The sequence below is a fragment of the Botryllus schlosseri genome, chromosome 1, assembly GCF_051294905.1.
Source record: "Botryllus schlosseri isolate E-star chromosome 1, Bs_hap1, whole genome shotgun sequence".
Lineage (NCBI taxonomy): Eukaryota > Metazoa > Chordata > Ascidiacea > Stolidobranchia > Styelidae > Botryllus > Botryllus schlosseri.
The window spans coordinates 27,197,904-27,208,119 of record NC_137236.1 but is presented as its reverse complement, the minus strand read 5'-3'; positions in this window follow the sequence as shown (position 1 = coordinate 27,208,119).

The following is a 10,216-nucleotide window of genomic DNA, read 5'->3' as shown; positions in this document are numbered from 1 at the left end:
AGGTAACATTTTGAAATCTTGAATCCGGCCCACGACGAAATTAGAGTTTTAAGGCCGTATCAGACGAGACGATGTCGACCGAGCGTAGGGGTTGGTTTTACCATCGCGGTGATGAGAGAAGTCGGAGATGCACTTATGCGTATCCATATATAAACCAGTGTCGAGACTTGAATAGCGTCACTTTTGCTCAAGCCGTTTGGCGGACGGAAATTCTGGCGAGGCATTGCGAAAGAATTACTGCGATGTTGTACTAAATTATTGAGCTGCTTCACTCACCCGGTATAGGCCGGCGTTGCAAAATCGGATGCACCCACCACCTTCGAGTAGCACCAGCACGCGCATTCTTCTGCAGCTATTATGGCAGTTAAAGCACGTGCTAATTTTTTGACCTACCCTTACAAATACCATGCTACCATGGTTCGGAGAAAGTTTCATTCGACAAGACATTGCAGCATGAACACATTGGAACGCCATCATAACCATATCGCAGTATTAGTTTCGAATATTTTCGGCCAGTTGTTACTTTGTTTCGGACTTTTCTGGATAATTCTGTCCAGACGTGACTTTTGACATCAAGTCGAAAGATAAAAAAATCGTCAGCGCGACAACTAAACGGACATTGTTATAGGACTGTTAGCACTCTGAAGTTGTTCTGTTAAAGGCCCAAGCAAATATAAACAAGCCAACTCTGAACCATTATAAAGGCTTACCGCCCTAAATGTGTCTAGGTCCGCTACACAATTGGGATTCTTCGGAAAAAATATTCTATTCGGATTTTCTGGATTATGGAAATGATTTTTCGGATATACATGGATATTTCGATGAGGTTGTTCGTATTCGGAAGAATTTCTCCTCAGAGACTTGAGCTGTCGGATGGATTCGGATTTTCAGAAATCACTATGCGCCCATCACTGATCATAATACGGTAGTATTTACAGTGTACTTGACCTGTACAACAACAAAAATCCGATTCGCAGATGTCAATTATCCCCGAGCAGGTTTAAATGCAACACGTCAACGTCTTCTGAAACTAATCAAATGCAACGATCTCTCACATGATGGTAGAGAAATTATCGCCGACATCGCCTCGTCTGATACCGCTAGTGTACCTTCTGTATAGCCAATGCTACGGGCTAGAATATCCCAGGGATCCGCTAGAAGAGCCGCCGACTTCGCGTCACGGAAGATGTCCGATATTAGTGTACTATTTTGCTGGGTTTGATAGTGTTGGAGGTTATATGGGATTGTAGTGATATGAACGGTATAGATGAGCGATAATTAGAAACCCCCTGTTATCTTCCTTACGCGCTTGCACGAATGTGGTATAGTTCCATTCATCGAGATTGCTTGCGGATAAACCAATGGTAATACGTCATGCGATCGTCAATTATGCATTGATGCGTTACGTCCAACGAACCCAGCTCCCACTTTAGAATGGAAGGAGCTGCTCCTGTGTTTGACACTTCGGTTATCGAATACTACCCTCATAATTTATTCGGAAACATGATATACACATTATTGTAACCAACGCTCAGCTAGTTACATTCGTGCTATGAATTGTTCATGGTCCACAAGTACAAAATTAGTTTTGGCGGCGACAAGCTGACATTGGTTCACTTTTGACAACAGAAATAGTATACTCGCACACTGTAAGTCATGCCTACTGTGATTGGGGTCAAAATTACTGGATGGATCAGAATGGAATCGGTCAGATACTCGATTTTGCAAGGCTCACCGACAAAATTATCGCGACGATTGGAAAGAAGAACACCAAAAGGAAACGATAAAAAAAGTGATTTCTAAACCCCATAGGCTTTGCGACAAAATAGAAAACATCGCATGGCCAATGACAGCTATCATGCGGTGTTCAGTAGAAGGCGGTAAATACGACGAAAATATTGAAAATTCGCATCAACCACTTTATCTAACGTATATTTGTTAAAACTCGAAAATCACTATTTGAATATAATTTGTTTGATTTTCAAGGGAGGAAAGTGAATTTTTCTGAAAGCGACTTCCCATCACAAGAACTAAATGCCACAAGGGGAAATGATAGCATGATAATAGAGATGTTTCGCTATTCCCAATGTTGTAATTAGCTACACATTTACAGCCTCTATTTCCAGTTATACCCGTAGCAATGCTGTCACATCTTCCTATGGATATTTCGAATCCGTCACCAAAATCGCGTACTTCTTGAAATGTCGTTGTGAAGTTATGACAAAGTTTACCCTCTTATTCAGAGCACTAGTTCCATTGCGGCATCCTCTTTCGTGTCGTCGGCACTTGGAGGAATGGTGTACATTCTGTATAGCTAATGCTACGGGCTAGAACATGGGTTCTCAACTTCCCTTGTATAACTGGCCGCATTTTAACAGCAAAAAACGCTGCGGGCCGCAGAACATTATTACAATGTACTTATGAGCTAATATTAAATTTAGGCTACTGTAGCATATTTTCCAGTCGCATACGGGCATTTTGTACATTTTTATGCATTCGAGGGCATTAATGGATAATACGAACTTCTTTGAATGGCGACCACGGCAAGGAACGCGCACGCGTACGACTCGCGAGGCAATACACGTAGGTATTCGTGCCTACGCAGACGACCTAGCCTTGCTTGTCCTGAACACCGCATCAGCACAGCGCCTCGTTAACCAGCTAGAGGCCGCTGCCGCTCTTGTTGGCCTCCAGATCAACGCCAAAAAGACTGAGGTTCTGGCCATACCAGCTCTACCGAAGAACACGACACCGATTCAACTGGGAGAAATCGATCTCAAGTATGTAACGAGTTTTGTGTACCTCGGTATTGACGTCGCTGACTCTGGAAAAGCGCTCAAGGCGAGGCGAGCAAAGACCTGGGGCGCGGCAAGACGGCTACATAGCCTCTTCCATTCAAGTGCCTCAACCTAGCTCCAGACCCGTATCTTCCGTGCCACTGTCGAGCCGGTTCTTCTCTACGGAATAGAGGCACTCACGCTGACAGAGACGCTGGCTAAGATGCTCAACGCTAACTACGACGCACTCCTCCGCTCAGGGCCGTAACAGCACTTCGTCAGGCCCCCCCCAAAACGTTGGTCTCGGGTCCCCCATAGGGTGGTAAACCTAAATTGAGTCTTGGGCTCCCATAGGGTGATAAACCGATCCCCCCTCCAATCACGTTGTTCGCGTTTGTCAAGTAATATAGTTGTACAGTTCAGTTAGCCAGCGCCACGCGCGAAAATTTTTGATAATTGATGATAAAATCGGTCCATGAGATCGGAAATTGCATATATATTGCTATCAATTTCTTGTTCTCTCTACTCACGAAATCAGATTTACAGGTAGAGCTGAGTGAGATGTCTTCGAAACTGTAGAGCCCGTAAATAATAATTAAACATCTTCTGACGCTGCGGGATGGTATCTGTCCTATGATGTTCAGATTACCAAGACAGGAACATTCGACGCCAGTCATTTAGGCGACTATGGACAAATAAACCTATATGTATTTCGTAACCTATAGCCTATATAACGAAGTTTTCGGTCACCATAAGGGCAGTCCTTTTCTGCCAAGGTTTCTCGCTGCCGATCGTTCTGGCACACTTCTTGGAGTCGCGTGTTACATGGCCTAAAACTGTATATGTCTTGGTGCGTCGCGGCGCGGTAATGGCCAACGCCGATATGCCCATTTCTATAAATCTTGTGTATTTTTCACTGGAGTAAGAGTACCCAATAATTATAACATTTGGCAACTTGAAATCGCGCGCAGCGCGGAAAATTTGTGAAAATGTTGCATAAAGTTTCAAAAAATACTCTATAATTTATACTAATTCACCAAAAAATTTGGGGCCCCCTTCGAGCTCGCCCCCCCAATTGGGGGGTTTGTGGTGCGTCAGTTACGGCCCTGCATCCGCTATGCACTCGGCATTCACCATCCGGAGCATATATCCACGAATGCATTGCGAGAACTCACAGGAACCGTGCCATGCCGTCTACTGGCAGCTGAACGACGCTTCCGCCTAATCGGCCATCTAGTGCGGCATCAAGACGAGCAACCAGCCGCCGCCATCATCAATCACATTCCCACGGAGCCATGGCGCAGAGGTGGCTGGAATTGGAAAACATGGCGCTCGACAATGGAGACTGACATAGCGCAACGCGGGATGTCGCTTGAAGACGCCCACGACCGCCTACGTTGGAGACGCTTAATACGAGCCTAAAACTGATTATCTCGATGTTTTTTTGTTTTCTGTTTTCTTTTGCCCTTTTCATTTTATTTTATTTAATTGAAAAGTCGATATATATATATAATGAACACTGAATAGCGTTCATAAATTTGTGGTTGCTTTTTTTTTTGTGAAAATATGTTTTTCCAGAGGCGCAAGTAATGGAGCGTACAATGCATTCGTTGCCAGTTCGGTATATGCACATTAATACTTACCCGTCCACGATATAACCTAACTGTATGTTTAAAATTACGGTAACTTCTTCGTGACAGAGGTCATTATAACTTTGAGTTTTCATTGATATGAGAAGAATTCAGGCGTTCTGGGTCCATTTTGAGCAAACCAATCAACATTTCTCCTTTCCTTCGATGGCTGGAGCCCTGGATCAATAGTTACAGAAGTCAGCTTGGTCAAGTTGATGATTTAAGCTGGTCCCTCCCAACGTTTGACCTGCCAACATTTCCTCTGCAAATATGTCCACTCTGATAGAATGCACTCAGATAATTAGTCATGCAATGTCGGTTGAGTCGGTGGATTCGTCAAATGCTAGGTGGCTAAAGTGAGTCTATATGCGGCAACGTATTTCAGAAAATGCGATAATCTATCGACTGACGTTGCTGTTACTCTTCTGGTCACGGTTGAATCAATCAGTAAACTGTATCTTCGAAATTAGTTAGGTGATGTTGTACTTGCTGCGAATATTCGCACAGTATGTTAAAGTTTTATTGAATTTACACCTTCTCTAGCATATTTCTCGGATTTCGTGAGGTAGACCTACCAAGTAAGTTTGTGACGTCGTCCGCCATTCTAACAGCGCTTCTAAATATGGATTTACGGCTTGACACCTAAAGCTGGTAACTTTTCAGGCGATCAGGCGATATGTATAACTATACAGAAGAAATTGTCGCGGTATCATTTTAAGCTACCCTTCGTTACGACAATTGTTTTTTGACAAATATGGCCCATCGGTTTTCGATTTATATCTGAGAAAGCAAATTCATTTTTCCACTCAAAGATACATTACAAACCCAGTTTTCGCTGTTTAATTTCCCGTTCCTTGTTCTTGTTTCTGTTCAAACCATTCGCGGTGAGTGAAACACTCTTTAAAAGTGTACTACACAACTCTTGGAACAAGACCACAGCCGAATACCGATTCAAAACACTAACAATCAACTCAAGCATAAATCAGGAAACTAGAACACAACAAAGAATGAGTAGTCAATAACAATTACAAATACAATGATATGTAACAATGCAGCGCCAGTAGTAATGGATCATGATGAAAGACGCCGTGGGCCGCTAAATAACCGTCTGCGGGCCGCGGGTTAAGAACCCCGGGGCTAGAATAACCCAGGGATCTGCTAAAAGAGTCTCCGACTCTACCTCACGGAACATGTCTGATTTATGTTCACTATTTCGCTGGGTTTGATAGTGTTGGAGGTTCATGGGATTGTAGTGATATGACCGGTATAAATGAGCGATAATTAGAAACCCCCGTTGATAGAAGTTGAGAAAGCTGGACCACTCTGCGTTGTATGTTGTTCGATCGATATCAATACCGATACCGACTTCAGCGGCTATGTAATATATAAAATTCATAAACAGCATATTCAGTGATTGATATTGTTTGAAATCGAACAATTTACGTAATGCTGTTCAGGAACTGAAACCGTGAACTGTTTTTATACTGTAGGCTTTGTACCGTGGTCAGTCTGAACGTGAACAAATACTTCTGAGTAGATAAATAACTGGGGAGTCGTAATAAGTAGTGCTGGTGATATTGCTGTGTGTTTCGAAATTCTGAAACGAACAAAGTTCCGTAACGGTAACCAGAAAAAAACAGTATACTATTTTCATAGTAGAGGCTTTCTTCCGTGGTCCTTTTCAACATGGAAAAATAGATCTCGGGTGATAAATCATCCGTTATTGACGTACTGGCAAGCAGCATCAATAAGTGCCCCTGGTATTGTTGTGTGTTTCGAAATCACATGTTACTGTATACCACTTCAGTTTATACTGAAAATCATATGCCTACAAAGTATTCTGCTGGTTCGACACACACGTCACCCCGCGCCCCACGGACTTTACATCAGCACTCACTCGTCCAATGTCCATAGAGTTGTGAACGAGTGAGTTGATATATCGGTTCCCACGCGAGAAATTTATTCACTTGCGAACAGACGTGGCTTACTAACGTATGACGTATACCTGGATTATGTGTAGCGTTTGCAACACACATTATTTCATATACAAATGAAAAACACACATTGATTTGGTCAAGAGTGGTGCAATGGATATATTCGACACATGAATTGCCGGACATCATCATCAGGCGTCTGCAGCATCATTATATGATTCCAAATATCGCTCGATGCGCATTATTATTGTAATAATGTATTATAGTTCTGCATGACCATGAAATAAATTTGGATGCGGTAATGCAATATTCCCATTAGGAGTCAACTTCAATATTCTCGTTTCGGAGAATAGATTCCGTTTAACCCTATCGAAAAAGCCAACCGATTCCCTAGACCTATGACCGTAGGTCATGTAATACCATTTTCAGACATTCTTTGCAGATATACACCAAGCGTTTCTCATCTATACGTTGCTGCATTACGTCATAAAAAACGAATTCTCGCTCCAAAACTGGATTGCCTCCATACGCGTACACGCGAATGTGGTATATTTCCATTCATCTAGATTGCTTGCGGATAACGCAATGGTAATATATCATTCGTTCGTCCACAATGCATTGAAGCGTTACGTCCAACGAACCAACCTCTCACATTAGAGAACGGTATGAGGAGCTGCTCCTGTTTTCACCCTTGCTTATCGTGACTTGGGTGTCATTTTTATCTCACGGTTCGTTGATTTTGTACGCGATGCCTATCCACCTTGGCTGCAACTATAATTATCATGCTGGTCAATTTAGCGTCAGGGCAAGGCACAGTGATATGAGTTCTCGAATATTAGTCGAGAATTAAATGTAATACACGAGACGAGCAGTAGGAGTCATTTCCGCAGATACAAATTATAAAGACTTCGGAGGTTTCGTTTTTCACCGAGAAAAACGGTCTCGATAGATACGAACTTACCACCATGAACAGTTTGAAACCTCGATTCATGGTATGATAAAATCCATAACAATATTACCAACGCTACGAAGAATTATGATAACAACATTTTCGTGACGAACACTCAGCAAGGTCACATCTCATCTCGCTATGAAATAATCATGGTCCAAAGTTACAAAATTATTTTTGGTGGCGACTAACTAATGGCAATGGTTCACTCTTTAACACATAAATGGCACATACTTCAGCATTGTAAATCATTCCTACTTTGACGATGTCATATCGACAGGTACTAGACTCGAAACAAAATCGGCGAGATACTCGATTTTCGTCAGATTCACCGACAGGGACAGCATTATTGCGACGTTCGGAAACTAATAATATCAAGAAGAAAACCTTTGGAGCTTGTGGCACAATAGCAAAGTTATGGAGCTCGACATCACTCGAATGAGAGCTATCATGCGGTGTTCCGTAGAAGGCGACTTATACGACGAAGATATTGGAAATTAGCTTAACAATCGCTTTGTAAAACGTACAACGGCATAAATAGGCGACATCTGGAAACCCGCTGTTATTCTGATAAAATTCGGGTAATCTGAAACACTCTGCGTTGTATGCTGTTCGAGCGATAGCGATGCTGATTTCGGCGGTTATATAATATATAAATGTATGTACCCCTTATTCAGTGATTGAAAGCATTTCAGATCGAGAAATTTACGTAATTCTATTCAGAAATTGAAACCGTGAAATGTTTTATTAATGAAGGCTTTATACCGTGCTCCGCTTGAATATGAGCAAATACATTCCAGGAAATAAATTATTTGAAATTCGGGTATTGAGAAGGAGTAACAAGTAGACTAGTGTTCTTGGTAATGCTGCGGGTTTTGAATGTTTACGTAATGGTATTCGGCAAAAGGAAGCCGTGTACTGTGTTTTTCAGTAGAGGCGTTCTGTCGTGGTTCCTCTTAACATGAAAAAATACATTTCGGGGAGCAAATCATCGGTTATTGACATACTGGGAAGCAGCATCAACTAGTGTCCCTGGTATTGCTGCGGGATTCACCAATCACTCTGTCGACTTAGCTGTAGGGCACTTGTCCCCTGTAAATCCCTGCAATCCATATTACGAGGTAATGTTAAAGTTGAAAACAAAGTCACAGAGGAATCGTTTGAAATTGCTTGGAATATCACTAAGACCAATAATTCAGCCAGACTTCTTCTCGTTCTACTGCCGAAGTAATAATGGCCTCTGGGACAAAAACAGTTATTGTAATTTTATACATGCCCACACATTGAAACAGAGAGTGCCGTTCTCTGGTGGAAATGTTTGATGTTGCCTATACAGACTCGGCAATGCATGCAATGTAAGCTCCAAAAAGTTGCTACCGGTTAAGGTTGAATTCGAAACAAGTGGTGTATATCAAGAATGCTATTAAAAAAGCTTCATATAATTATGCCATAATTGTGTGAATACTTTTGAAAAAAACACGCAATAAGAACCTATTGACGATTTTCACCCGGTATATACGACGTATACGATGTAGAGTAGCTGTAACACTGGAAATCGTCGTCGGTTGAACAGTTAAAGCATTTAGTTATAGATTATTGGAACGACATCGATGCTGCGATGATGATAATCGCCCACTGTTAAAACGCTACATATCGACGAAGTCCCGGTTATAGGTATTTTCGAACTATTTATAACAGTGGTCGGAAGCTTTTTCATCAAAAGAGCTATTGTTACTCTATATTTTCAAATGTAAATTTCAATCATGTGAACCTCTGAAAGGTTCAGGTTCGTGTGAACGCGAACTTTTTCGAAAGCTTTTGTGCGAACGCGAACGTGAACCTCATGACGTCATGTGACCTCATATTGCTAATTTCAACCCTTTATTGCCTATATTTAACCTACATTTCAGTGAAGTGATTGCATATATTAATGTACACCAGGGGTATCAAACTCAATTGACGTCGCGGGCTGGATTCAACATTTCTAATCGCTCGCGGGCCGCACCAAGATTCCTTAATTTCAAAATAACCCAAAATCCACGAGACGTACCATCGAACTAGCTATTCTAATAAATGTATCTCGTAAATTGAGCTGACAATATTTTTGCCAACGTCAAAGATTCAAATGAAAGCACTGTAGAAGATGAAGATTGAACCCGAATATTTTCGGCTGACACTCGTCAGGGGTAATCGTCAGCAACTAGTATAGAATTGGAAAGAAAATTGTATACCAACAATCGTATCACAAAATATCTGTCTTGAAATTGTAAATACAGATTCTTGAATGGGTGGACGAAAAAGCATCGAACATAGCTGGAAGTTGAGTAGCAGATAAAGCGAGTTTTTTTTGATGAAAAACCTAAATATTAGGTATATAAGTTGGGTAAGTTTCAAATGCAAAGAAGCTATTCTCTCAATTTTTAATTAAAATTGACAAAATTACATCACTCTCATATTATAGCACAAAAAGTTTTATTTTACGACTTTATATTCGGTCGCCAAAGGATTTGAAATAATGGCATTTATTGTAGCTGGATCCAGTGTAGTTTAAGGTAGTGGATTTGGTATCCTACACCAGTATCAAAACTATAAAACTTGCATTCCAGGTGATTGACAAAAGTTCTGTGGTTAATGTTGCAACGTTATTAACGTTATTGAACAATTTGGCCCTTTTCGGCACTGTTCGGTCTCTTTTCGCAAAAGACGTCTGGCGACACTGGTTATAAACCTACAAAACAGTGGCTCTGACGATGATAAGATGGTACATTGCTATGCTCAATTTGTTTAGTGACATATTGGCATCAACCCTGCGTACGTGTTGTAAGAAATGCAAAAGACTTATACCTGTGATTGTGGACGTTGGATTGTGCTTCATACTATTATATCGCGATTCGGGTTTCTCTCGAGTGCTGGACAGTGGAGACT